This window comes from Diospyros lotus, chromosome 2 (assembly GCF_014633365.1).
Source record: "Diospyros lotus cultivar Yz01 chromosome 2, ASM1463336v1, whole genome shotgun sequence".
In the NCBI taxonomy this organism is placed as follows: domain Eukaryota; kingdom Viridiplantae; phylum Streptophyta; class Magnoliopsida; order Ericales; family Ebenaceae; genus Diospyros; species Diospyros lotus.
The window spans coordinates 38596032-38621222 of NC_068339.1; positions in this window are offsets into that span (position 1 = coordinate 38596032).

Below are 25191 nucleotides of genomic sequence, written 5' to 3' on the forward strand. Positions count from 1 at the left end.
GGGGGCACCATCAGGTTCATCCAACCCATGCCTAATCGTTTGCAGGGCCTCTATAATCTTGGAAGTATCGTCTGAATCTGGTACAGAAGGACTCTATAGTCCAGACAGGTTGGTCAAGTCATCTGCCAAGGCTGCCTTTATATATTCATTAGGGTCACAGAAGTCGGGCTCGTACTTCCGCCAATCAGGAGGATCAAGTGAAGCTGTTTCCGTAAACACCATTTCAGGAAATAACTCCCCAGGACGCTTGGACTCCAGGAGGCTGCGGCCAAGGTAAAGGCCTAGCTTGGAGAAGCAACTAGTGTAGGCTTCCTTTCGTTAAAAGCAATCATTAGAAAGCTAATACTCTTTCACCGCCTCTCACGCGGCCTCATTGATCTCTCGATGCCTGTTTCACCAAGATTGGATTTCTCCTGACGAGCCTGTGCCACTTGATCCTCGGAGTTGGCGAGGGACCTCCGAAGTTAAACAATCTCCTCCTGAGCAATAGAAAATAAAGACGCCATCTCTTCATACGCTTAGTCTTACTCCACGGATTTCTCCTTCCATTTTTGAGCCTCTGATTTTACTGATTGGCACCTCATAGTAAAACCCTAAAGTTGGGTTTGGAGGCCTTCGACTTGCATGTGAAGGCTTGAATCATCGGACTCCAAGTGTTAGATATTCATGTTCGGTATTTGCTTTTCCTCACTCCATTGCCAAGACTTGTTCATCCACTAAGCAATCTCTGCCTCAGCACGAGCAATGCACTCCCAACTCATCGCGTTTGTCACCATGGCACCCTAAGCACCCTGCCATAAGAAAATTTAAACAAGCAACCTTAAAAGGACCAAAAAAAAAAAAGAGGCTTACAATGGCCAGGTGGTGCTCGAAATCATCCATGTCATCAGGGGGGTTTCGAAAATAGCGGTCCTCGTCTCGAGAAAGAATGGTGGAATACAACAAGCGTGCCCCAACCCCACGCATGTTTATGGAATCTGTATCCAAAACCCCTTGGCGCATTGTAAATTCCTCGCCTTGTGCCCATCAACCCTTTTTAAGATCTAGGGTGCCTTCAGTTGGTGGAGGGAGCTCGGCAAATCTAGGCTCTAAACCTTAGAGACGTAACCTCTCCTCATTGTGTAGGACCTGACACTCAAAACGCTGTGGGTTAACTACCCCTCTGCGAAATTGCCCACGACCAGTAGCATGGGCTGCATTGATGACCTCTTGGTCAAGGCAAGAGGTAATCTCGATCTCTTGTCCACCAGGGACCACCAGAGTTGCATTGTAATGACCAATGTACCCCGCGCCATCAGGAGCCCCGCTCATGTCAATCGAGTTGTACCCTTTGTAGGGGAGTTTACCAGGCTCAAGGGGATATGCAACCAGGGAAGGATCTAATGGGGTGCCCTCAGGAGGTTCCATAGGAGTAAGGGCGACGATCGGTTGGGAAATGGGTGGACCTATCTCCCTCTGCTAACGCCGACTACTTTTGTGACGACGTCGCACCTTACCAGTTTCCCCTATCCTCTCAACAGCATAAGTTTCTGGGATAGCAGCAATACCTTCAGGGGGGAGGACGTAGGTTGAGAAGGCTCGTCAAGCGTCACGCCCTCGATCGCCCTCTAGCGAGAAGCTTGCATTGCTCGCCTCATACCTACCAAGAAGTAGAAAGATTTATGAATTAAGATCAGCAAAGATAAATAAATATAGAAGGAAAAAACGCGAGAGGGAAAGAAAGGCCTAGGCGCCTAGAAAAAGATAGGAAGAAGGGCAATCAGAAAGATCCAAACCCTCAGGAAGAGACCGCTCCTGGAGAGTGACGGCCCTTCCTTTTACTTGGACATCGGTTGTCGGAGGAACAGGGGGCCGTAGGGGAAACATCGAAGGGGCTGCACGCCTCGATGATTCTCTCGCGTGGAGTACCCAGCCAGCCCTCCTCAACCAGTCCTCAGAGAGAAGGTCCAGGAGGCTCACTGGACCTCCACGCAAGAGTTGATGATGTTTATCGTTGTATCGCTCCCGAAGTTCAGGGACATATAAATTAAGAATCAGCTTAGCTACTCGATCATCAAAACACCAACCTCGAGGGGCATACCATGTACTCGGTAGAGGATCTACTATGAACCAACGAGTGTCGAAGTAGTGAGCCTTGGGCGGAACGCCCTCAAACAAGCGATCCTCAACACCCTCCATATAAAGCGCACCCTCCATATAAAGTGTATACAAATGATAACGAGACTGCCCTAGTCAGAAATGGTAAAAGGAAAGAAGAAGATCGACAGTGGGAGACACCTCCCTCTCGTGACATAAGACAAAAAAACTACCAATTAGGCCTAGCCATTGGGATGTAGCTAAGCTGGAGCTAGAAATCTTCGACAAAAAAGCTCTACACCGAAGGGGTGGAGCGGAAGGTGAAATCCTAAATAAAAACTTATTTCGTGAACTGCCATGCATCCCTTTGTAATGGTAGCAGCACAAGATTCGCCCGGTTCAAGCAACCTAGCACAATAGGAGATGGGAATGCGGTAGTTGCTCACTAATAAGGCAAGATCGTTAGCTGTCAAAGAGGAACGCTTGCCCATAAGAAATTGGCAGGGGTGTCCCTCAAGATCTTGGGTACGAAGGTATACACTCCTAGATGCCATGATCTTTGGAAGACAAAGACTTGAAAAAAGAACCCTAAGGGACTTAAAGAAAGGAAATAGGAAATGAGGAAGCTAGTGGCAACATGGTTCACGGGAAAAACTTATGGCGAAGCTAGCGGCCACAAAGGCTAGTGGCAAAAGGCTGGTGGCAAAAGCTAATGGCGGGCTTTTGGAGGGATTACGGCAAGTACAGAGCTTAGGGGTAACTCGTGAATTTAAAGGTGGAAGGCCTCACGGCAATTGGAAGGCCTCGCGGCAAAGCCAGGAACCCTCTCGGTAAGAACTTGTGACCTCGCGATAACTACTTGGAAGCTCGTGGCAAGGTTCATAGAAGCTCGAGGCAAAGTGCAGAGAAGCTCGCGGCAATAGCTTGCAGCCTCAAGGCAAGAACTTGAGACCACGCGACAACTACTTGGAAGCTCGCGGCAAGCGATTGGATTCTCACGGTAAGAGCATGAAAGCTCAAGGCTAAGGGCAAGCACAAGGAAGCCTTGCGGCAACAACTTGAAGCTTTGCGGCAATACCTTGCAGGCTCGTAGCAACAACTTAAGACCTTGTGGCAACAACATGGAGGCTCGCGGCCAAGTACAAGCACAAGGAAGCCTCGCGGTAAGTCCTAAGAAAGCCTCATAGTAAAAGCTTTAATGAATGTCGACAACGAAAAGCTCACAGCATGAAAAGAAAATATTCGGGGTAAAGGCACAGTAAAATCCCTACAGTAAGAGGTATTTATAGAAGTGCCTTAAGACCAGCAGGCGGGAAGAAAAATTGTCCTAAGAGTAAAGACCAAGCTAGAGGCTGTGTGCTCCTATTTTATTAAATTTTTTACTCTTCCATTTTGCCTATGGACAAAATAAAAAGGTAGGGGGCAATTGTCGTGCCAAAGAAATTGGGGGAAGAAATTAAAAGCTTTTAGGCAAAACTTGCGGCAGTGAGCCGCAAGCTTGCGACACACTACCGCAAGCCCCAACAAGGGTGGGCTCGCTGCAATGGATGTGCCACAAGCTCGTGGCACACTGTCGCAAGCCCCAACAGGTGGGCTCGCGAAAATGGATGTGTCGCAAGCTCGCAGCACACTGCCGCAAGCCCCCACAAGCGGGGCTCGCGACCATAAGTTGTGCTATGAGCTTGCCCCCCAATGGCGGGGGCTCGCAGTAATATGGTTTACCGCGAGCCGAGCAATATAGTTTACCGCGAGCTTGCGGCTCGCGGTGCACTGCTCAAACCCCAAAGCCTTCGCAGCAACTTGTGGCAATGTGCGCCTTCCGGGAAAATCAAGAGCTCCATCCAACAGAGGCACGTGTCAGCACCAGGTACCCTTGAAATTACGCTGTATAAATACCCAGCTAGAAGACAGTGAACAGGACTTTGAACTTCGATAAAATTTAGACATTTTGAATGCATCTTTATTGTTTTCGTGGATAGACATTGAGATTCGAGTCTGACTTTGGCATCGGAGGATCTTCACGGGGGAAGATTCTCGCGGGCCTTCTAACCCATTTTCTGAGCATCAACAGGGTCAAATCCTTACGGCAAAGCCAAATCCTTGAGGCGAAACTAACGGCAAAGCGAAATCCTTATAGTGAAGCTAGCGATAAAGTCAAATCCTTACGACGAAGCTAATGGAAAAACCTTGTGGCAAAAGCTAGTGGCGAAGCCTTGTGGCGCGGGAGCTAGTGGCGAAGCCTTATGGAGGGAGCTAGTGGTGAAGCCTTGTGGCGAAACCTTGTGGCAAGAGCTAGTGGAAAAGCCTTGTGGCGCGAGAGCTAGTGGCAAAGCCTTGTGGCAGAACCTCATGGCGACATCCTTGCGGCGAGCATCCTAATGACGAACTCCTTGAGGCAACTTCTCTTACGGCAACCTAACCTCACCCGATAACAAGCTCAAGTGGACCCCATATCACAAATTTTAATTGTTGTAATTTAGCAACAACAGTATATCTTGTTTTCATTCTTGCTATTTTTTGTGTATACTGTAAATCTTTGTACTGTAATCTAATTTTCTAGTGGATTGACTAGAGGCGAAACCACTGGTGTGAGTAGGATTCATTTATACATCCGAACACATAAACTGTTGTCTCTTCTTGTGAATGTGTTTAGCGTTAAGTTTCTGTTATGTGGTTATTTTCTTGTTCTCGGTTCTTTGATTCATTGGTTGTTGGCTTTATAAGTATACAAACAGGTCCAACAATGTGTACTAAATTACTCTCAATACTTTGGTGTTATACTTTGCTCATTCTATTTTTAAAAAACCATTGATTCAGTGTTAAAAACTAAGAGTGAATTATATCAATTCTAGGTGAACTTTGCATTCAGTTTTTATTTGATAACTAAATTTAAAATGTTACTCATTACATAATTTTTTTTAAATCATTTCTCATCCCCCGCTTGTTAGCTCAATGTTAGTTTGGGTTAATGATTATGCACATGCGTCAAACGAAAAACACATGTGGCATTTATGTGGGTTGATTGTGCATTAACTGTCAATCAGAACCTGCCACGTGTTATTACCCCCAATCCCCATAAAACTCTTTCTCCTTCTCCCTACCCTTTCTCTCTTTCTCACTCCTGGTTATCACTCGCGGTAGCAAACCCTTATTCTAGCTATCGTTCACTGCCATTGTAGTCGTTGTCGTTCACCTCCTAGCTACCCAGACTTCGTTGTCATTACCATTGCCATCAACGTTCACCATTATTGGGTTTTGTGTTTCCTAATAAAGCCCAAGGCGATGACAATTTTTTCAAGTAGATCTAAACTTCATAGGGTTTGGCTCGTGATTGAAGTAAAATCAGGTCCAACACCTCTTATTGGCAACCCAAAATAGAAGTTGGGCCATAAGCCCATTAACCATCACTTTGGAGGAGAAATGGGCCTAAGCCCATTTGCTCAATTGATGGAGAGTCCAAGCCCACCTTCTTGTTTACTCTAGCTATCACTACAAGAAATAAGATTTTTAGTAGAGGCCAAGACCGTCACTAAAAGTATAAAAACTCATCACTAAAAGTTTTAGTGGCCACCAAATTGGTCGTCACAAGCTGTCACTAAAAAGTATGTCACAAATAGTATTAGTGGCGATTATTGGTTGGCCGCCACTAAAAATACCATTTAATGGCGGCCGGATGTGACGGTCACAAAATTTTTTTAAATGACAACCATAGTCCTCCGCCACTAATGTCATTCTCTTCAATTAATTATTTTCCAGGCTATCCGCAATCATAATATATAAATGACATGCACGTTCTTTAAGCACAACATTCTCTTCAATTAATTGTTTTCTAGGCTATCTGCGATCATAATATATAAATGATATGCATGTTATTTAAGCACATCATTCTCTTCAATTAATTATTTCAGCTGCATAATAGAGATTCACCTTCTATCTATTTATCAAACAAAAAAAATAACAGCATTCCCCCCTTCAATCTGATTCAAAGTAGTATCAACAGACATTTGGAACAGAAATGACACAATGTAAAGCATCAGGACAGCAATTATTAAAATGATAAGTTGGGACACAGTAGGGATATGTTATAATAAAATTACATACGAATGCATGTGCAACACACATAAAAATGAAAGAAATAGTTATTTATTCATTTGTTTACACAATAAATGCCTTTATAATTAATTAATAGTCTCAGATTGTCCTCAATAGGCTCTGGCAAAAATCTGCCTAGCTGCATATGAAGCATTATAATTAATTAATTAAGCATTATTCCTTATCCTCCCCACTCCCACAGTCCCACCAATACCAATACAGATTCATTTATCTTTTCCCCCCATTTTTCATAAAGCCACTCATTCTCCCTTTTCAAGTGTATGAGGTTTTCTGCTTTCAAAAACAGACCAAAGAAAGGTCATATTTATAAATAGTTGTCCCTTAGTTTCTTAAGATGTCTTAATAGAAGGGAAGACAAGCATAAGACAATAGCAGCAGGTAGCATTATTGTACTAATTGTACAAACAAATATTCCATTAGATGCCATGAAGCTTAATTGAAAAAGAAACTAATCGAATATGGGAGCATGTGAGGGCAATAGTTTGAAGGAAAAAGACTTGTTTCTTTATAGGAAATGCCATCCATAGAGCTCCTAAAACACCTACAGCTATTTTAAAACTAATCCTACTGCATATGGTAATGTAATATCATTTAAATTCTATCTTATGATCTATTAAAAGTCCTAACAAAATCAAAATAGTATAAGATAAATCAAAGACTCGTAATAACTAAAAAAGAATAAATTTATTTGCTAACTTATTGGTCTCAACCATTTTGGTGGGGTCAATGTTGCCTTGTTAATAATACTGGCCTAGACATTCTACCAATTTTCAACTTTGCTAAGAATCTTGACATATGATCTTTGGCTCTGAAACCAAACTAATAAACCATTGACTGGATCAATCTCACCATGTGAAAAAAAATTGACCAGGACATTTTGCCAATATTTACCATTGAGAAGAATATTGACATAGGATCTTTGGCTTTGACACCAAACTAATGAAGCATCAAAGTGCTGAAAGTATGGACAATCCAGTGTGGAAGTAGAAGGGAATAACAGCAAACCACTAGAAAAAACATCTAGTAAAATTAAAGCTGGAACGAAAATAAGGGAGTTCAGGGCTCATACAGCCTCTAATTTATAAAATTGAATAAGATAGCTGCTGATAACTAGTTCTTAAAGATTTATTAGCGTTGAACCAGATAAAATCCCAGTTAGTAATTTCTAAATAAAACCATTTACTCTCGGGTCTCAGCCATCCAAACTCATCAAATGTCACATGCTAATCACACGACCTCTTGTAAAAAATAAATGAAACACAATAACAGACCAGAAATTAAAACAAAACAATATAGAAACGAAAGATGCTTAAGCTAAATAATTAAAGAAATTCCGTGATGCTTCTGCATTAATAGGGGAGAGAAGAAGAAGGGGAGAGACATAGAGAAGAGAGGAAGAATACTTAACAAAATTAGAGATAGACCTGCTGGAGCTGGAGGCTGCAATGGAGACGGCGATGGTGTTGAGGCAGTAGATGCGAGACGGCATTGAGGTAACGGATGCGATGGTGGCATTGAGGTAGCAAATGCGGCAGAAGCAATGACAGCGTTGAGGCAACAAGGAGGTTGTGACGGAGACGAAGAAGGAGATGGAGTCAAGATGCTGCAGCGAAGGAGGCAGAGGCGATGGGGAATAAATGAGGCGGGAGAGAAGGAGACAGAGAGGAAGATGGAGATGGAGGGAAATGGAGGCAAAAGAGATGAGGGTAATAAAAAGATATTTTTGTTTATTTTTAAAGTTTTATAAATAATTTTAAAATTTAAAAGTTATTTTTTAACTTTTGTTTATATTTTAAAGAAAAAGAAAAATAAACAAAATATCTTTTTTATTTTTTTGTAAATTTTTTAGTAGTAAAAAATATACTTTTTAAGAATATTGAAAGAAGAATGAAATAAAAACATACTTTGTTTTTAATTATTAATTATATTTTATATTTTTAGAATATAAAAATATACTTTTTCAGAATAAGTATATTATTAATAATTAATTATAAAAGTATATTAAAATAAAAATATACTTTTTAAGAATATCAAAAGAAGAATGTTATTAAAAAATAAAAACATAATTGAAGAATGTTATTAAAAATGAAAATATTTTTTCATTAATTATATTTTATATTATTATACTTTTTATATTAATAATTTACTTTTAATGACTGTCAAACCAAGTATATTATGCCAAAAGCTTTTAGTGACCGCCATGTTCGGTTATTATAAATAATTCACTTTTAGTGGCTACCACATTATGCCATCACAAATAGTCATTTTTTAGTGGCCACAAGCCTCGTCCCTCACAAATAAGCATAATGACTCAAACCTCTTTTCGAAACTTTTAGTGGCGGCCACTTCTAGTCATCACAGATAATATACTTTTAGTGACCGCCAATTCTGGCCGTCACAAATAATAAACCTTTAGTGGCTTTCTTTGGCGGCCGTCACAAATAAGCTTGTTGAGTGGGCTACACATCCCAAGCTTTTAGTGGCCGCCATGTTCGGCTGTCACAAATATTCCACCTTTAGTGTCCGCCCATACCGACCCTCACAAATAATCTTGTTTTTGTTAGAAATAATATATTTTTAATGACCGCCAATTTTGGCCGTCACAAATAATGAACCTTTAGTGGCGGCCTTCACCGACCGTCACAAATAAGTTTGTTAGAGTGTGTTCGGCATCCCCAAACTTTTAGTGGCCGCCATGTTAGGCTGTCACAAATACTCCCTTTAGTGGCCACCATCCGTGACCATCACTAATAATGTACTTTTGGTGGCCGCCTATGCCAACCCTCACAAATAATCTTATTTTTGTTAGAAATAATCCACTTTTAGTGGCCGCCACACATGTCCGTCACAAATAATCAACTTTTAGTGGCCACCACACATAGTCATCACAAATAATCCACTTTTAGTGGCCGTCACAAATAATCTTCTTTTAGCGACTATTAATTCCGCCCCTCACAACCGACTGTCACAATAATGCACTTTTAGTGGCCACAAGTCGTGGCCGTCACAAATAATGAGCTCTTTAGTGGCTAATTTGTTTGGCCGCCACTGAACATGCTTTTTTAGTGACAAACAGTTTATGATCGCCACTAAACATGCTTTTTTAGTGATAAAGTTTATGATCGCCACTAATAGTTGTATTTGTGACAAATATCTTTTGGCCATCACTAAAAGTGGCCACTAAAAACTACTTTTCTTGCAGTGTATCCACATATATAAATGGTCTTTTGGGATACTTTTATACTCACTCTTTCTTCTTTTGTCGACGCCGATCTCCCCATGTCCATTTCTTGTTGTCGGCAACACCATATGTTTTGCCTCTCTTGCGATTGTGTGCGCCGATGTCTTACTACTTTGTGCCACATTTCTTAGATCTCTTTTGACGATTTGGCCAATCCAAGAAGTCTCTTCCTTTGCCTATTTAACTGATTCTTGGCTTCTCTTTTAGTATGCTAGAAGATTGGTAAGGTCTTCTTCGACCCATTTATCTTCATGATTCTTTGTTCCTATGTGGACTCTATTTTGTGTAGAGGTTTCGGTTCTTGTTGAGGCGAGTAGACAAATTTCAAGTTGGGCTCTTTGGTAGCTTAGTGGTCCTATTCTTGGTGTTACCTAAGTGGTGTTGTAAACCTAGATCTAAGCCTTGATTTATAGTCTTCATGACTGTCATTCGTTGCCTAAGGGAGTTCTTCGATTACTTTATGTATTTTCGATATTCTGGTTTGTTTAATCCTTTGCACTAACCTTGGTTTTATAGGTATTTCCACTCAAAAATGGTATCAAAGCCTTATTAGGCTTCTAGGTTGTGTAAAATTGAAACCAGATTGGAAAAATCCTTGAGTTTTCGATCCGATTTGGCGGTTGTTCTTGCTTTGCAACTGACTGTATTTACTTCCGATTCTTTGTGCAAGCTTTGGCTTTGGGTGAACATACCCCATATCCAGGATTGAATGGGCTTGGGCTCTCGTTTTGACCGATGTGTGTCATCAGACTTGTCAGTCGGCAATGGTGCGTGGGTTATAGGTGATAGCCTATGCAATGGAATGTGGTGACCGACAACTGCTTCGTTTTGTTTTCAATCCAATCCTCTCTTTAGTATCGGAATTTGTTTATGATCTTCATGACGGTAACAGTGTTTTGATTTGAATATTTTTATGTGATTTACTTACAACTATTTAACTGCTAAGTGCTCTTTTAAATACTGGTTAGCAAATCTATGACATTTTTCTCTTGTTGCTATTGCTAGAATATTTGTCCCTACTTGAATTCAGTTTATATATTTTCTACTTAGGACTTTAGGTGAAACTGTGTATTTCTTATATCCTTACTTGCATATTTGTGTTGTGCATTTTCTCTATGAACATGACTGCACATCATTTTGAAATGGGGGTTTTCAAGGGGAAGGGTGATTTTTCTATATGGCAGTAAAAGATGAAAGGTATTCTTGTTCAACAAAAAGTTTCAAAAGCCATTGATGGCAAGTTTCCTGCAACTAACATTGCAAAACAAAATATAGAAGCTAATGAACTTGCACACACTTCAATAATTTTGCACCTCTCTGACTTAATTTTAAGGAAAGTTGGTAAACTTGATACCACTTAAGAACTTTAAAAAAAATTAGAGGATTTATATGTTAATAAATCTACTCCAAATAAGCCTTTCTTAGTTGAATTTTTTTTCAATTTTTAAGTTGACCCCTCTAAGAATCTAGATGACAATCTAGATATTTTTAACAAACTTGTTTAAGATATCACAAATTGTGGTGAAAAAGTGACTGAGGAATATAAGGCCATACTTCTTTTAAATGCAATTCTTAATGCCTATAAGGAGATAAAAAAATGTCATTAAGTATGGTAGAGACACTTTAACACCTGAGATTGTCATAAATTCCCTTAAAAGTAAGGAAATTGAATTAAGAAGCGAGAGAAGGCATGGTGAGTCCACATGATGAGGGGTAGATCTCAATCTAGGAGTTAAGAATGAGGTGGTAAGAAGAAAGAGAGAAGTAGGTCTAAATCCAAAGCCTGAGGAAAGGGTAGGAAGTGTTACGATTGTGGAAAAATCGGACACTTCATTAAGGATTGTTATGCTAAGAAAGGCAAGCAAAAGGAAAAAGTGAAAGAAAAGAAAAGGCCTATGTAGTGACCTCTTATGACCCTAGTGAGGTATATATGCTCCTAGATTCTAACTATACTAAAATTACATTTAGGTCACGTGTGCAAGAATGGATTATTGACTCAGGTGCATCATTTCATGTTTCATCTCAAATACATTGGTTTGAAAACATGCATGAATCAAAAGGTGGTCATGTTATAGTTTGCAATAATATTACATATAAGGTCATTGGGATTGGAGACATCACCATTAAGTTAGACACAGAATATGTCTTAAAGTTGAGAGATGTCAGGTATATCCCTGAAATGGTCAGGAATCTAATTTTAGTGGGTGAGTTAGAAAAGAATGGATTTAAGAGAAAAATTAAAAATACAATATTGAAAATAATTAAAGGAGCAATAGTGGTTTGTAAGGGGGTTAGAAGAAATGGTATTTATATCTCAACTGTGAAGATAATGGGTGGCTCAGGCTCCCACATTGCCTCAATCAACACTGATGACACACATAAATGACACAATAGATTAGCTCATGTGAGTGTTAAAGAGATTATGTTTTTGAATGATAAGGGAGTCTTTGATAAAAACTGTATGTCTGATATTCTTTTCTGTGACCATTGTGTGCTTGGAAAGCATCACAAGTTTTCATTCTCATCTAGTGTGAAAAAGGCCACAAAAGTCCTTGAGTATATTCACTCAGACCTATGGGGATCTGCTTCAAATCCCACATCTGGTGGAAATAGATATTTCTTGTCCATCATAGATGATTTCTCTAAGAAATTTTAAATTTTTTCTCTTAAAAGACAAATTAGAAACCTTTAAGAATTTTAAAATTTGAAAAACTCAAGTGGAGAACCAAATAGGTAAGAAGATAAAATATCTTAGAATTGATAACGATCTAGAATTTTGCAATGTTGATTTTGATAATTTATGTAAGGAATGTGGGATCACTAGACACAAGATTGTTCCTTACACCCCTCAATAGAATGGCGTGATAAAACGAATGAATAGGACTCTTTTGGACAAGGTTGGATGTATGATGATCAGTTTTGGTATGCCGAAGTCCTTTTGGGGCAAAGTAGTCATGACTGTTTGTTACCTAATTAATATAACCCCATTAGCTGCCTTAAATGGTGACACTCCATATGAAAAATGCACCGACTACTCAAATCTTAGAACTTTTGATTGTGTTTCCTTTTCTCACCAGAATTAGGACAAATTAGAACCCAAAGGTAGGAAATGTGTTTTTATGGGATACCTAGAGGGAGTCAAAGGGTATAGACTTTGGGATAGAATCCAAAATAGAGTGAGAATCATTGTGAGTAGGGATGACACCTTTAATGAGTTTGAGATGCCCTGTTTAAAATCAAAAATTGAGAATGAAAATTCTCAAGAAAAGTCTAGTAGAACAAATATCCTCATTCCCACGACCTCGAGCTAGGTGGAGAATCAAAGTCAGATGGTATCAGATGAGGAAAGTGAGACAGTAGTAGAAGAACACCCCATTGATCAACCATCATTAACTGATTATAAGTTAGCTCGAGATAGAGAAAGGAGATCTCATAGATTGCCTCAAAGGTTAGAATCAGATTTTAACCTAGCCCATGCTAGTTATCAAGAACTAGTTAACAATGAGCCAAACATATGAGGAGGCCATTAGAAGTGAATACTGTAAGGAGTGGGTAAAAGCAATGAAAGATGAGATGAGTTCCCTCTGTAAAAATTAGACTTGGGAGTTAGTACCTAACCCTAAAGACAAGACCATTGTAGGTTGTGATTGGATTTATGAGGTTAAGAAGGGTACTAATAAAAGTGAACCTGTGAGATTTAAGATTAGACTAGTAGCCAAGGGGTTTATACAAAAAGGAGTTGACTATAATGAAATCTTTTCACTTGATGTTTAGTATACTACCATTCATGTCATGCTTGCATTAGTTGCATACTTTGACTAGGAACTTGAACAACTTGATGTAAAAACTACTATTTTGCATGGTGATCTAAATGAAAAGATTTATATGTCTCAACCTAAAGGTTTTAAAGATAAAAAGAAACCTGATTCTGTGTGCTTCTTGAAAAAATCTTTGTATGGTTTGAAACAATATCCCAGACAATGGTACAAACGTTTTGATTCTTTTATGCATTCAATTGGCTTCAAAAGAAGGGAATTGGATCATTACTTATATTTTCAATATCATAATAAAGGCTATGTGTTTCTCTTATTATATGTTGATGACATGCTCCTGATTGGCCCTAACGTAAAGATGATTAATGACATAAAAATTACCTTAAGTAAGGAATTTGATATGAAAGACCTAAGAATTGTTAGAAGAATCTTAGGCATGAAAATTGAAAGAGATAGATCAAATTCATTATTGTTTTTACATCAATCATCTTATGTGTTAAAGATTTTGAAAATATTTGGTATGCATGATTGCAAACCTGTTTCATTACTACTTGCAAGCCGTTTCATTTTCTCTAAAGACCAATCCCATGCTATCAAAGAAGAAGAGGAATATATGAGTAAAATTCCATATTCAAATGCAACAGGATCTATCATGTACCTTATGGTGTGTACTAGACCAAACCTAGATTATTCCGTTAGCACCCTGAGTAGATTTATGACAAACCATGAGAGAAAAATCCAAGCATAATAATAGAATGAAGAAGATAATGATGAACAAAATAAATTCTTGAATATACATCATAATTAAACATAAAGTAGAGATAGCAAAAAATAAAAACTAATATGATAAGCATCATAGCATACAAAAATAGTATGAGTGTTGTTCTAAATACAAAAGAAAACCTAGACATCCCTAGGTGGTGAAGAAACCCATGCCAGAGTGTCGTCGGGTTGGTCTGGTTGATGAGGAAGATGACTATCAATGACTCGGAAGATATCACGTAACATATCGGTCATCAAGCTCTGAAGAGCGATAAAGAACTTCGAACATCCTGAAGTTCATCGTGTAGAGCGGCATAATTAGTTGCGAGCTGGTCTAAATAATCTTGCGGAAATGGGGTAGATAAAGAAGGTGGGAAGGGAGCAGATGATGGACCAGCCATATCAGAAGGTGGGGAATGATGCACAGGAGTGCAAGGAGGATCGATCTCAGTGGGTGCAGTACTAGGAGTGGTGGAATGAGGGCGAGCTGGGGTAGCTGATAAACCCAGGCATTGTGGATCCATTTGTAGTGCATTGAATTGACTATACCTTCATTATTAATGCCATATTGGGAGGAATACCAAGGAACCTTGACATAGGGTAGGTCAGACTTGTCACGTGTAAGAGGAGTACCAAGAGTAAAAGAAAGAAACTCAGTGGTAACCGAAATGTCAACTCCCTTAACAAAGGTTTTGGATAGATCATTAAGATTGCTATAAAAGGTGAGTACAAGAAATGGATAAACGGGGCATCGCAAGGTAAGCAAAATCCCCCAAGGGCGATCTATGAAAAAACAGTTGTAGAAATTTAGACGTCAGGCATCAAAGTAGTCATGGTAGATATTTTTACCATGTAAAAGAGTGCATTTGTGAAAATGTTGTTCTAAATCGAAGTTAGGAAAATAAATGGGTTGTAAAGATAGTGGTGGAGATGGAAAGGGTTGAGAAGAAGTAGATGGATGGGAGCGTTTGCAAGACGAGGACATGTTGGTTGGAGCAAAAATTATTATTATTATTATTTTAAATCTAAAAAATTGACTTTTAAGGAAAACGAAAGTCGACTCTTGTAGATGAAAAGTCGACTTTTGCTATTTGAAATCAACAGAAAAGAGGGTTAATGTAATGAAGAAGAAGGAAAGGGAAAAAAAAAATACACAACAAACAACAGATAATCAAACAGAAAACAATCACACAATCATAAAATTATTTGATATTTACTATAAAACCCTAATGGTTTATCCAAGAATCGGACATAAAATTAGAACCAAAAAGAAAAAAATCAGAGAACTTACCGAAGAATGCTCGAGCAAATATTAGAGATGACTCGCGAGCGGGTGGAAAAACAATGAATATAAATTAGGTCTTTGGGTTCAAGAGAAAGAAGAAAAAGAAAAAAACGTTAAAACTTATCGGCGAGAAGGTGGACAACCGATGAGGCAAAGAGAGGAGATTTGAAGGAGGGAGGCGACGATGTGAGCTTGCATTTGGGAGAGAATATAAGGGTGAGAGGAAGAGAGATGGGTTCGGGAATGATGGAAGAAGGTCGAGTGAGGGTTTTGAGGGTTTTAAAAGAAACGAACGAAAGAAGGTTGATAATTGTTTGAGTTGGCACTAAAATGACCAGAGGAAGTTGACTTTTGATGAATTGAAGTCAACTTTCAAGAAGTCAACTCTTTAATGCCAGAAGTCAACTTTTCTATATATCTGAAGCTAGATTTGAAAAGTTCATAATCTTTAAGCAAAATTAAATTATCTAAACTATCTAAAAGGGTTTATTATCCCTAATTCCCTTCGAATATAATTAAATCTTTCATCCAGATGGGGTTTTGTAAAAATATCCGCTAATTGCAAATCGGTTGGGACAAATTTAAGGGTTATTCTTGATTTTGGACATGGTCCCTAAGAAAATGATGTCTAACTTCCATATGTTTTGTTCTAGAATGTAATATTGGATTTTTAGAAAGAATAATGGCACTAGTGTTGTCACATTTGTTGAGCCAACCTTCTCATATTAATTAAATTTTGATGATTAATAAAAATATTTTTATAATATAAATATTTTTTCTTACTCATGTAAAAAGTAAATTTATTTTGAATTAAAAATAAGGCATGTTTTTTTATTATTTGAGAAAGTCTAAACATTTTTTGAATTTCAAACTCCATATTAACCATTTCTCTATTTTGAATTTATAGAGAGGAAAAGCTGGAGTCGAGGCAGAGCGAGGTTGACAGCTAACAGGAGTCTACTGGTGGAGATAGGCGTCAAGTAGCTTTGGTCATCGATGTATTGACCGGGGTCGTAGACAGACCTTTGAAAGCGCCTCAGGCATTGCTCGGGACTGATCTCCTGAGTGCTCGGGACATAACTGCACCCACAGGCACAAGTTAGAAGGCACGTGGGGATTCCTCACATGCGTATGCCCTCTGATGCTTAAGTCAGTACCCATAAGAGAATAGTACAATAGATAAGTAAACACATGTAATTATAGAACAATGATACCTTCCCGACGAGAGAGGGTTAATCTCAGTACTGTTGCAGGGAGTCGGGGATGGACCTGCACATTAGTAGCATGCTGAGGGGCTTAAGAGGAATCCCTCCCGGAGAGGCAGACAACCTAAGAGATTCTCCAGGAGAAGGTGGGCCTCACAGTGGGCTGTCGAAGCAAGGTCTCGACCCCTAAGGGACCTACCCGGGCATAGCCTCGTGCTTGGTGAGAAGTGCCTGGAGGCAATACTTACTTGACCATTGTTTCTTTAAGGTACACGCCGCATTCCATGCCACGAACATACATATAACATATTATATTCTATAGGCATACCCCAGATAAGATAATATAAACATTATATACAATATGCAGTGTAATATATATTAAGAGATACTGCCCGGCAAAGCCCCGAACATTTGCCATTTAATATGCATGTGACACAATAGCATAATGCTTTGGGAGATAAATAACAGAGATGGGTCCCTGCTCTGTGCGTCTTCCCTGCCATGGCCACCGCCTCGCCTCGCCACCGTCGCCTCTCTACCATCGCCGCCTCGCCCTCGCCGATAGTCGCTGCATCGACTGTCGGCAAGGCGGGCGGCGATGGCAGAAAGGTGACGGAGGCGAGGCGAGATGACGACAGTGAGGCAAGGTGGCGACCATGATAGGGGAGACTCACAGAATAGGGGGCAGTGGCCTGTTTTGCAAATTTATAAAGTGGGCGGGAGTAAAATCGTCTTTTTGCCCTCTTTCTATAAATCGCTCGATAAGTTTGTCGGGCTCTGTAGAACGACTCATATTCCCCCACTCACTTGCCCAACCTCTTTCCCAAATGCACCCACCCCACCACCATCACCCCCTCCCCAATTTTCCAATTAAGCCCCGGAGTGAACCACCCCACCCCCACCCCCACCCCCACCCCCAAATAATCAACATATGATATTTAAATAATTTTATAATTATATCTCATATATTATAAATATTTTTAATATTATATTTAACCACACATTTATTTTAATAATGTTTCAGCATAATAAAAATAATATAGTAAAATAAATAACTTAATTATATTATATATACACAAAAATACTACAACATACTAATTTTTTTTTTTTTCTATGAAATAGATCTATAGTTTGGACCATTTTTCACATAAATTTTAGTGTAATGGGACGGGAGCTTTGATTTCGATATAAATTTGAGAGTTAAAAGAGTTTGATTTGAAATCCACCACCACTACTACTACTAATATTCTTTTTATTTTAAATTTCTTAATTTGTCTCTTTTATCCCCCTCCCCTTTACAGAGATGACTCACTCTCTCTCCCCACTCTTATGTCCAATCCCACCGACAGTTACATTATTATTATTTTGAGTGAGTGAGAGTGGAATTCCGTGTGATAATTGAATTAGGCATATTGATGATGGCCACTGAAGCTGACAAACAACACGACATGCCGTTTCGCCATTCATGTCATGTCCTGTCCTTTTTTGTCCTTTTGTGCACGGTTTTGTTTTTCTTTTTAAATTAAAATAAATTTATAAACTTAAAAAAAATTAAATTTAATATTTTAAATAACTTTAACAAAATTGATAATTATAATTTTTCTTTTAATACTTAGTCTTTTATTAAAATTAAAATTTAATTAATTATTTAATATTTAATATATTAATAAAGAACACCCTTAATTTAATGTACTATAATTCAATGTGTTAAATAATAATTTGTCACATTTTCTCACTTGTTCTTTTACAAGATTCTTGACACTTAGTATTGTCTTTGCCAATAATCTCTTTAATTATATTTTTAATAAAATTAAAAAGTATCAATTATAAGGGTATAAATAATTATATAATCAACTTTATACTTTGCAAATAATTCATTTTTGTCAAGTTCAATGCACTCAAAATATTAACAAATGATCTAAAAATAAAATTCTATATTAAAAAATTTTCATCCATAGTATCTACAATAGTAGTTTTTAACATTAAGTTTAGCTTGTACTTATGACTTATGATCTTGTATTTCATATTATTGTATCTAAATATAAAATTGGACATAAAATATAATTGTCCTTCACAAATTAATGTTTTGAAAAACCGAACCAACTAACGCTTGATTGTTGCATAAATCCTTCTATCCTATAAATTTGGTGGCAAAATCTATATAAATAATTAACAATAAATTTATAAGGGAAAAAAAAATATGTTCATCCATAAAAATTATCTCAATGACAATACTATAAGTTTCTGACTTATCTTCAAAGTATGGAATCTCCTAAAGTCTCATGACTTGAATCTTCAACCTCTATTGTGTTTTGTTAGCATTGATTTAATTGACAAAATCAACTCTTTCATCCATATTTTGAAGGTTACTTTAAAAATACTTTTATTAAATTGCACAACGTTATATAAAATAAAAATTTTTGACATGAACTTCCTATTTATGCACAAAAACTATTACATTAGAACAACAAATCAATAAATATTTATATTAAATTAAAGGTAGTGATTAATCAATTATTAAAAAAATATTTATTATATTATATATTTATTTATAAATTATAAATATAAATTAAAACTTCTAAACGTAAGAAAGCATGGGTTTTTCCAATGCTAATTAAAAATTCTCTTGAAATTTTTAATTTTTACAATAACAACAAAATATTGAAAATATGAATTTTGACTTATTTTTCTTTTACAATGCATTAATTTTCTTCCATGCTTTTGAAATATGATATGTTAAATCATAATTAGTATTGAAAAACCCATGCATTAGTCTTGAAAATATGATATCTTAAATCTTAATTAGCATTATAAAACTCATGCATTAGTCTTGTATTAAATTAAAGGTATTGATTAATTAATTATTAAAGTAAAATTATTTATTATATTATATATTTATTTATAAATTATAAATATAAATATAAATTAAAACTCCTAAACGTGAGGAAGTATGGGTTTTTCAATTTTAATTAAAAATTCTTTTAAAATTTTTAATTTTTTATCTTGAAATTTAATTTATGCAGTGATAACAAAACTTTAAAAATGTGGATTTTAACTTATTTTTCTTTCACTATGCATCAATTTTCTTCCATAGTCTTGAAAATGTGATATCTTAAATCTTAATTAGTATTGAAAAACCCATACATTAGCCTTGCATTAAATTAAAGGTAGTGATTAATTAATTATCAAAATAAAACTATTTATTATATTATATATTTAATTAAAAAATATAAATATAATATAAATTAAAACTTATAAATGTGGGGAAGCATGGGTTTTCCAATGCTAATTAAAAATTCTCTTGAAATTTTTAGTTTTTGATATTGAAATTTAATTTCTACAATGAGAACAAAACTTTAAAAATATAAATTTTGACTTATAAATATAAATATAAATTAAAACTCCTAAATGTAAGAAAACATGGGTTTTCCAATGCTAACTAAAAATTCGATTGAAATTTTTAATTTCTGATCTTGAAATTTAATTTATGCAATGATAACAAAACTTTAAAAATATGGATTTTGATTTATTTTTCTTTCACTATTTATTTATTTTCTTCCATAGTTTTGAAAATATGATATTTTAAATATTAATTAGTATTGAAAAATCCATGCATTAGTCTTGAAATTTTGATATTTTAAATCTTAATTAACATTGAAAAATTCATGCATTAGTCTTGAAAATGGAAGAAAAATAGTTTATATTTTCAAGACTATGGAAGAAAATTAATACATAGTTATTGATTTATTTAACTATGCAAATTTCTCCACGGGATTACTACCATGCAATGCATGGATTTTTGGTAGGTTCATCAATGCTAATTAAGATATATTACATTTTCTAGTTGCTTCCAATACCGTATGCGTGCCCTTGGTACTAGAGGAAGTTATTTTCCCTTTGGTGTTTGGTTAGATCCTATTTTGATTGGTAGATTAAGAATGGTCAGAATGTATTCCTATAGCATGATCAGTGACATTCTCTTGGAATACTCACAGATCATTTCTCTCGCCAATTGCCCTATCAATTAGGCATTTTTAGTTTGGTTAGAGTCTCGGATATAATCTTAAACTATTCATGAGTCTAGCCTATGATGGGTCACTTCTCTCTTTAGACCTTATTCGAGACAATATGCCTACCTAGCTTAGGATCGGGCGGCGCAATGAGTTTTGTTGGCTCCCTGCCTCGAATGGTGTTTTCTCTATTTGTTTTTCTTATCAAGCTTTTCTGGTGCAACGACCCTACGTTCCATGGCATCATCTGGTTTGGTTCCACTATGGTATTCTAGCCCATATGTTCATTTTTTGATTGGCAGTTCGAGAAAGAGTATTTACTCTTTATCGTATTAACTTGTACTTGTCTTTTCTGAACATATGTTTCATTTGTAAGGCAAAGGCAGAGAATCTCAAGCACTTGTTCTTCGATTACCCTTTTTCCCAAGTGTTACATCACTTCCATAGATCAAAGAAATTTAGATGACCTTGGCGTCATTGAGAGACTAGGGTGTTTTGGGCGACGGCCAGATGAAGAGGAAAGGGTCCTTGGAAAGTGGCTAACTGGCTGACTCTTCATGCATTTGTGTACTTTATTTGGAGAGAGCGCAACAATAGATGCTCTAGTAATCAAAAGAGGTTTGTGTCACAATTGGAGCGTCAGATCTAGTGTGTTGTATGGGCTCGTCTAGCCACTATTCGCTTCCATCCATCTCTTCAGAGTAGTGCTATGCATCATTTCTGATAGCTCCCAGCTGACCAGTCCTCTATTTTTCATTAATCCTTTCGATTTTTTGCTCTGTTTTTTTTTTTGGCTCCTAAAGCTGGTGTTATTCTCTTGATAGTCTTCTTTGAGTCGTATTGTTTCTCAAGTCATTTCATTGCCTTCAAATGCATTCTGGTTGGTGTTTTATTTTGTATATATTTTAGGTTGGGCTGAATCAGAGGGCATTTATATTCAATTGCTTTTGTTTATATCTAACGATTTTCTCTTGGTCCAAGGTATGCCTTGACCTTTAGTTGTAGATATTTTGGTGTGATTTGTCTATATATTTTTCGAATTTATAAAAAAAAGATATATTATATTTTTAAGAATAATACATAATTTTTTAATATTATTATATTTATAAATAAATATAATATAATAAATAATTTTATTTTAACAATTAATTAAATACTATATTTAATTTAATGTAAGTTTTGGAAGAACATTGATGATGGGGCACTGAAGCTGACAAACAACACAACATATGGTGTCGTTTCGCCATTCATGTCATGTCATGTCCTTTTTTGTCCTTTTGTGCACTGCTTTGTTTTTGTTTTTCTTTTTAAATTATTCATTTAGTTAAATAAAAATTGTGCTTACAATTTAAGTAAAAAGAAAATTGAAATTAAATTCAACCCATCCATCCTACCATTCTTATTATTTTTCTAAATAATCAAACTCAAATTCAACTCAGAACAAAAATAACAAAAAACAAAATTCAAGTTTTACTTTTTTACTTTTACTTCATAAATTTATTGAATTCCGGCGCTATCTTAGCTTATCTATATAAACTTTTTTATAAATTTTTAAATTTAAAAATTATTATAAACTCAATTACAAAACATATTAAATTGATGTAGTTCAATTGTTGTTAGCAAACTATAATAATTAAATTTATTTATCTTGCAAATAACCAAAGCAAAGTTCCACGACTAGACAAGGATCCAAGATGTCGCAAGTAGGGTCAATTGGGTCTGAACCCGGATTAGCTGTCCTAGAAGGCTAGAGCTTTAGGAGATCAGATGCCAGAGCTTTAGGAGATCAGATGGGGCATTCGGGGCCTTTAGGATCATCCACCCAAGAGAGTTTTCAGTGATCTGAGGATCGGGGAGTCCCAAATGGTCTCCAGAGAAGGCTTCTAAGAAGTTCATGTAAGAGTATGCAAATGTATATATGATAATGCGTGTCTTAATGTGTCTTTTGGTATCCCAAAAAGTAGTATAGAGTAGAGGTATTCTAGGTAAACTTTAGAGAGAGCAGGCTTACCCAAAATAGAATTTTTGTAGATCATTAATTAAGTCTAAATTTATGGAAAACATGTAATTCTTGGAATCTGTAGATAATTTTTTTTAGCAATAAAGTGCTTGGAGAATGTGTAAACATGGTATATGAAGAGACAAAAATTAATCTATATTATTAATTCTTAAATATTAACATAAAATATATCTATATATATATATATTATAACAAAATAGCTGCCAAATCCTTTTTCCGCCTATTTTCAGTTTCTATTTTGATATTTTATTATGTTTTGTTTATTTTTTTTCTTACCCAAAATAGAATTTTTGTTGATCATTAATTAAGTCTAAATTTGTGAAAAACATGTAATTCTTGGAATCTGTAGATAATTTTTTTTTAGCTGTAAAGTGCTTGAAGAATGTGTAAGCATGGTATATGAAGAGACAAGAATTAATCTATATTATTAATTCTTAAATATTAACATAAAATTTTAATTAAAATAAATTATAGAAAAATGAAACTTTTTTAAATCGGGATAAATCTTGAGATATCAGATAATACCATTGGATATCGATTGCCAAGTAATTTTTTTAAAAAATAAATTTAATTTTTTATTTTATTTCCCATAATTTATTTCTCATTCTCTCTCAATAAATCCACCACTCAAAACTCTAAAATCCTTAATTAGTTTCAAAACCATGCAAAAAAAATTACAAATCTTTTATATATTTATGTTATTACTTAATTTTGAAAAATAATTAGTTGATAGGTTATGTTAAATTAGTTATTTAGGCAAAATTAAATTATTTTAAATAAGTCATTTAAGTTATTTTGACAAAATTAATATTTTGTATATGCTATTTATATTTATAATATGTTGTTATATTTTTTTGAAAATTTATTATATTTTATATTTTTATTATTGACAGCAAAAATATGTGTAGTCATTATGGATAATTAATTTTGAAATTTTGATTATTATTATTTATATAATTAATTGATTATTTAAATTATCTTTATTTTTTTATATAGTTTAATTAATTCATATTTAATTTTTATAATTTAAATGTTATAATTTTATATATAACTTAAATATTATAATTTTATTTTGACTTTTTTTTGTTATTTTCTTAAAATTTTGACCTATCTTAAATGTCATAATTGATTGATAGCAGGAATATATAAAGTCATATATGGATAATCAATTTTAAAAATTTTATTATTATCATTTATATAATTAATTGATTATTTAAATTATCTTTATTTTATATATAGTTCAATTAATTTAAATTTATTTTTTATAATTTTAAATGTTATAATTTTATTTTTAACTTTATTTTTTTTTTGTTATTTTCTGAAAAATTTGACCAGTCTTGTCTTGAATGTGATAATTGATTGCAAGGAAAAATATGTGAAATCATGTATGAATAATCAATTTCAAAAATTTGATTATTATCATTTATATAATTAATTAATTATTTAAATTATCTTTATTTTATATATTTTTTAATTAATTTAAATTTATTTTATTATAATTTTATATATAACTTAATAAATTATTATCATTTATTTAATTAATTTAACCATATTTTCTTATTTTCAACCAATTAATTTTAACCGTGTTTCTGCTTTGTCAATGTAAAGGAATTTTGTGTAACAGTTTAATTTTTTAGAAGTCGTCCCAGCATTAAAATTTCTAATTAATAGTTATTTTTTAACTTTAAGTTTTCTATGAGAAATATGTAAAATCATGTATGGATAATCAATTTTGAAAATTTGATTATTATTATTTATATAATTCATTGATTATTTAAATTATCTTTATTTTATATATAGTTTAATTAATTTAATTTATTTTTTTTATTTTAGATGTTATAATTTTATATATAACTTAATTGATTATTATCATTTATTTAATTAGTTTAACTGAGTTTTCGGTTTTCAATCAATTAATTTTAATCGTATTTCTGGTTTGCCAATGTGAACAAGTTTTGTGTAACAACTTAATTTTTTGAAAGTCATCCTAGCATTAAGTTTTCCAGTTAATTATTATTTTTTAATTTTAATTTTTTTGTTACTTTATTTAAATTTTAACCTATCTTAAATGTGATAATTAATTGTCAGGGAAAATATGTGAAATCATGTATAGATAATCAATTTTGAAAATTTGATTATTATAATTTATATAATTAATTAATTTAAATTTATTTTTTAAATAAGTCGTTTAAGTTATTTTGACAAAATTAGTATTTTGTATAGGCTATTTATATTTATCATATGTTCTCATATTTTTTTTTGAAAAATTTATTATGTTTTATATTTTTATTATCAATAGAAAAAATATGTAAAGTCACATATGGATAATTCATTTTAAAAATTTGATTATTATCATTTATATAATTAATTAATTATTTAAATTATCTTTATTTTTTATATATATAGTTTAATTAGTTTAAATTTATTTTTTATAATTTTAAATAAAAATATTTTGTATAGGCTATTTATATTTATCATATGTTGTCATATTTTTTTTGAAAAATTTATTATGTTTTATATTTTTATTATTGGCAGGAGAAATATGTGAAGTGACATATGGATAATTAATTTTAAAATTTTGATTATTATCATTTATATAATTAATTGATTATTTAAATTATCTTTATTTTTTATATCTATAGTTTAATTAATTTAAATTTATTTTTTTATAATTTTAAATGTTATAAATTTATATATAGCTTAAAT